The sequence below is a fragment of the Heterocephalus glaber genome, unplaced genomic scaffold (assembly GCF_053883595.1).
Source record: "Heterocephalus glaber isolate CG9 unplaced genomic scaffold, H.glaber_assembly_v1.0 deba00001613, whole genome shotgun sequence".
In the NCBI taxonomy this organism is placed as follows: Eukaryota; Metazoa; Chordata; class Mammalia; order Rodentia; family Bathyergidae; genus Heterocephalus; species Heterocephalus glaber.
The window spans coordinates 39,770,183-39,776,145 of record NW_028258384.1 but is presented as its reverse complement, the minus strand read 5'-3'; positions in this window follow the sequence as shown (position 1 = coordinate 39,776,145).

Here is a 5,963-nt window from a genome sequence, read left to right as displayed (position 1 = left end):
CTTCCAAAACTGCTATATAGATTCAATGCAATCCCAATTGAAATTCCAGCAACATACTTCATGGACCTTGAGAAAGCAATCCAAAAATTCATTTTGAACCAGAAGAGACCCAGAATAGCAAAAGCACTTCTAAGCAACAGAGACATGGCAGGGGTATCACAATCCCCAACTTGAAACTATACTACAAAGCTACTGTGATAAAAACATCATGGTATTAGGGCCGGGGATTTAGCTCAGTGGTTCCACCACCTGCCTCACAAGCGCAATGACCTGAGTTTGATCCCTGGTACCAAAAAATAAATAAATAAATAAAACATCATGGCACTGGCAAAGAAACAGATCTGAGGACCAGTGGAACAGAATAGAAGATGCAGAAAGAACTCCAGACACACTCAGCCACCTCATCTTCCTCAAAGGAGCCAAACACCTTCACTGGAGGAAAGATAGCCTCTTTAATCAGTGGTGCTGGAAAAATTGGATTTCAACTTGCCAAAGATTAAAACTAGACATATCTCTTACCATTCACTAAAGTAAAATCTAAATGGATTAAAGATCTAAATATTGAAAAAGAAATGTTGAACCAGCTGGAAGAAAGGTTAGGTAGAACTCTTGAAGCCATTGGTGTAGGAAAAGATTTTATGAACAAAGCCTCAGTTAACTGTGAACTACCACAATCAATCAACAAGTGGGATCTCTTCTTAGTTAAAAGCTTCTCCACAGCAAGAGAAACCACCCACAATGTGAAGAGTCAATCCACAATGCGGGAAAAAATTTCACCTGCTGTTCCTCAGACAAAAGTCTACTATCTAGAATGTAGGAAGAACTTAAAAAAAATCAGACCTCTCAATTTTAAAGACCCAATCCAAAAATGGGCATCAGAAATGAACAGACATTTCTCACACAAAGAACTAGAAATGGCAAATAAACATATGAAGAAATGTTCAACATCACAGGTCATTGGAGAGATGCAAATGAAAACCAAGGTGAGATTTCACCTCACCCCAGAAAGAATGGCTGCTATCATGAAATAAACCAGTAACAAATGCTGGTGGGGCTGTGATGAAAGAGGAACACTGCTCCCCTTCTGTTGGGAGTGTAGACTGGTGCAAGCACTCTGGAAATCAGTATGGAGATGCATCAAACAACTAGGACTGGAAGTCCCATTTGACCCAGATATTCCCCTGCTGGGCATCTTTGCCATAGAGTTAAAATAATCATAACACAGTGATATATGTGCACCCATGTTCATAGCAGCACAGTTTGTAATAGCTATAGCTTGGAAACAGCCTAATTTTTCATCAACTGGTGACTGAATATAGAAAATGTGGGTTTTTTTGTAAAATCAAGTACTACTCAGCCATAAAGAATGAGAAATTAGAAATATTTATAGCTAAATGAATGCACATTGAGGTGACACTCTTAAATGAAGTAAGTAGGACACACGTGTAAATGCTTAATAGTTTCTCTATTGTGAGAGACTGAAAGTGTAAATAAAGGCTAAAAGGTACAATACAGAATGTGAAACAGGAAGAAAAGGGGCAAAGGGGAAGGGGAAGTGGGAGGGGTAGCTGAGTGGAAAGAAGGAAATGGAATTAATATGAGAAAATGAAAAGATGGAAACCAAGCCTTTGTAAATAGGGAGGGATGCTGAGGTCGAAGTGAGGCCTGGGAAACTGGTGATAAATAATAACCAAAAGAGATTATGTAAAGGTGCAAATTTCCAATGATGAATGCAATTTTATTGTGTACATAAAATGTACCAATAAAATTAATTTTAAAAAAAGCAGTTGAAACATTGGCTCTTCCAGAGTCTTGAGCTTGGTCTTCCTTCAGATTGGAATTACATCATCAGTTTTCTTTGTTCTTAGACCATTGAAATTTGATAGGAATTATATCATTAGCTTTCCTGGGTATCCAGTTTGCTAACTCTCTCTGCATATTTCAGACTTTTACATAATTTCGTGAGCCAATTCCCTTCAAAGAAATCTTTTTCTCTATACATGTACATTGTGTTGGTTCTCTTTTCTGGTGAACCCCAATACATGCTCCCTTTTGTTCCTATATGTTACTACTAGACTTGGAGTCCAAATGTCCAAGAAGAACTTCAGAGCTTTAGTTACTTTTTCTCTCTCTAGGACATTATTTATCCATAAAATAAGAAATTGGATTAGGTGATTTGTAAGGCATCACGCTTCTGTGGGTCTTCAACTTTGGGAATCTGTGGCTCAGCTCATGGAGTTGAGTGAAATAAGACACTATTTATCCAATGTAAGTCATTCTTCTTTCATCCTTTTGGTGATTTGTGCAGGCAAGGCAGATTGTGGTAGTTTCAAGAGATTGAGTAGCTTTGAGTGGTCCCAGAGTCTTTCTAATTTTCTATCCTTGACTGTGCTGCTAAGGCTAGTGTGTTGTTACTCCAACATACAAGGAATCTAGACTGTTCCATTTCAGGTAGTTGGAAGCCTCATTGAAAATGCAATGAATACATATAAATATATATATATGAATATATATATATATTTATATATATATATATATTTGCTTCTTAGTTTAATTTGAGGGAGTCTTTCTTTTTATCTTTAATATATTTTTTAATTTAAAAAGTAACCATGTTCATACAAATAGACAAGTGTATATGTAAGAAAAGATCCATTCTGATATCCCAACAAAATTACCAATTTTGAGTTAAAAATAGCTAATTGTAGTTTTCTGTTAAATTTGAAATTTACCTGATTACTAGTGACCATTTATTTTGGCATAAGGTTTTTGGTGATATATAACTCTTCTTGGATGATGTCATGTTTCTGTCTTTTCAAAGCTTTTCATTTAACATTTGTTAATTTTTTAAATTTTGGACTCTTTATATGTGCTACATATTGCCCTTTATGTCCTATATATGTTGAATAATTTTTCAGTTTATATTTTTCATATTCTTATTTTTATTGAGGCATTATTTATGTATAGTGACATATAGGTAGATCCTAAAATGAATTGACAAATATATACTCTTGTAGCCACTTCTCCAGTCAAGACATAGAACATTTAGAGCATCCCAGAAGTTTCCCTTGGACCAATACTGCCCCCAAAATGTTACCATGACTAGCATATCATCACAAATTTAACATGTTATTGAATTTTGTATAAATGGAATCATTCAGTGCATATGTGACATTCTTTTTTTTTGTTAAATTCTTTTATTGAAATATTTTAGGTATACAACACAATTACATTTCTCATTGGGAATTGTACCTTTATATAATGCATCTTTGTTCTTATTTTTCCCCGATTACTAGCCCTCCCTTCACTCCCTCCACCCTTCCCTATTTACAAATACTTTATTTCCATTTTTTCCATTTCTCATCATTTTTCCTTTCCCTTCTTCCCTTTTCCCTGCCCCTCCCAATACCCCTACCCCTTTGGACCTTTTCTTCCTATTTTGCATTATCCATTATTCATTCTAATCATTGGTACATTTTAGGTATACAATATAATGACATTCATCTTTGGAAATTTGCACCTTTACATAGTCTCTCTCGGTTCTTATTTTTCACCCTTTCCCAGCCCTCCCTTCAACCCCTCCAGTCCTCCTTTTACAAAGATTTTGTTCCTATTTTTCCATTTTCTCATATTAATCCTATTCCCTTCTATCCTTTCCCCTATCCCTCCCACTCCCTTCCCCTTTGCCCCTTTTCTTCCTATTTCACATTACCTATTATACATTTTAGTCCTTATTTACACTTTCAGTTTCTCACACCAGAGAAACTATTCTGTATTTACACATGTGTGGTGTATTTATTTCACTTAAGAGTATCACCTCAATGTACATCCACTTAGCTATAAATGTCTCTAATTTCTCACTTTTTATGGCTGAGTAGTACTCCAATTTATAAAAAAAACACATTTTCTTTATCCAGTCTCCAGTTGATGGGCATTTGGGCTGCTTCCAAGTTTTAGCTATCACAAATTGTGCTGCTACGAACATAGGTGCACATATATCACTGTGGTATGATTCTTTTAACTCTTTGGGGAATATCCCCAGAAGTGGAAAAGCAGGGTCAAGTGGGATTTCCAGTCCTAGTTCTTTGAGTTATCTCCATACTGATGTCCACAGTAGTTGTGCCAGTCTACACTCCCAGCAGCAGTGGAGCAGGGTTCCTCTTTCCCTACAGCCCTGCCAGCATTTGTTATTGGTTGATTTCATGATAGCAGCCATTCTTTCTGGAGTGAGGTGGAATTTCGGCATTGCTTTCATTTGCATCTCTTGAATGACCAGTGATGTTGAACATTTTTTCATGTATTTATTTGCTATTTCTATTTCTTTGTCTGAGAAATGTTTGTTCATTTCAGATGCCCATTTTTGGATTGAGTCTTTAAATTTGGGAGGTCTGATCTTTCTAAGTTCTTTATAGATTCAAGATAGTAGACCTTTTACTGAGGAAGAGCAGGTGAAGATGTTTTCCCACATTGTGGGTTGTCTCTTCACACTGCTGGTGGTTTCTTTTGCTATGCAGAAGCTTTTTAATAAGAAGAGATCCCACTTGTTGATTGTTTGTGCTGGTTCACGGGCAACTGAGGGTTTGTTCATAAAATCATTTCCTACACTGATGTCTTCAAGAGTTCTACCTAACCTCTGTTCCAACTGGTTCAGAGTTTCTATTTTCAAGTTTAGTGCATGGCGAGAGAAATAGTTCTAGTTTTAATCTTTGGCAAGTTGAAAGCCAATTTTTCCAGCAGCATTTATTGAAGAGGCTATCTTTCCTCCAATGAGGGTATTTGATTCCTTTATCGAAGATGAGAAGTCTGAGTGTGTCTGGCATTGTTTCTGTATCGTTTAACATGTTCCACTGGTCCTCAGGTCTGTTTCTTTGCCAGTACCATGCTGTTTTTATTACAGTAGCTTTGTAGTATAGTTGCAGGTGGGCGATTGTGATACCCCCTGCCATGTTTCTGTTTTCTAGAATTGCTTTAGCTATTCTGGGTCCCTTCTTGTTCCAATCGAATTTTTGGATTATTTTCTCAAGGTCCATGAAGTATGCTGCTGGGATCTCAATTGGAATTGCATTAAATCTATATAGCAATTTTGGAATTATGGCCATTTTCACTATATTAATCCTTCCAACCCAGGAGCAGGGGATATCTGTCCATTTTCTGATATCATCTTCAATCTTGCTTTTCAGAATGCTATAGTTTTCAGAGAAGAGGTCTTTGATTTCTTTCATTAGGTTGATTCCTAGGTATTTCAGTTTTTTGGATGCTATTGTGAAAGGAATTATTTGCCCTATTTCTCTCTCAGTGAGTCTGTCATTGCTGTAGAAGAAAGCTATGGATTTTAGTGTGTTGACCTTGTAACCAGCTACTTGACTGAATTTGGTTATTAAGTCTAGAAGACTTTTGGTGTCATTCTTGGGGTCTTCTCTATAGAGTATCATGTCATCTGCAAATAATGACAATTTGACTTCTACTTTTCCTATCTTTATTCATTTATTTCTTTCTCTTGTATAATTGCCATGGCTAATGCTTCCAGAACTATACTGAACAAGAGTGATGATAGTGGATATCCTTGTCTTGTTCCTGATTTGAGTGAGGAGGATTTCAGTTTTTGACCATTTAGTATGATATTGGCTGTTGGTTTTTCATAGATGGCTTCTATCAGTTTGAGGTAGAGATCATCTATTCCAATTTTGTGTAGGGTTTTTATCATGAATGCATGTTGGATTTTGTCAAATGCTTTTTCTGCATCTATGGAGATAATCATATGGGTTTTGTCTTTGGCTCTATTGATATAGTGTATTACACTGATTGATTTGCATATGTTGAACCATCCCTGCATCCCTGGGATGAATCTCACTTGATCAGGGTGTATGATCTTCTTGATGATCTTCTGCATTCTGTTTACCATTATCTTATTAAGGATTTTTGCATCTATGTTCACTAGTGACATTGGCCTATACTTCTCCTTTTCA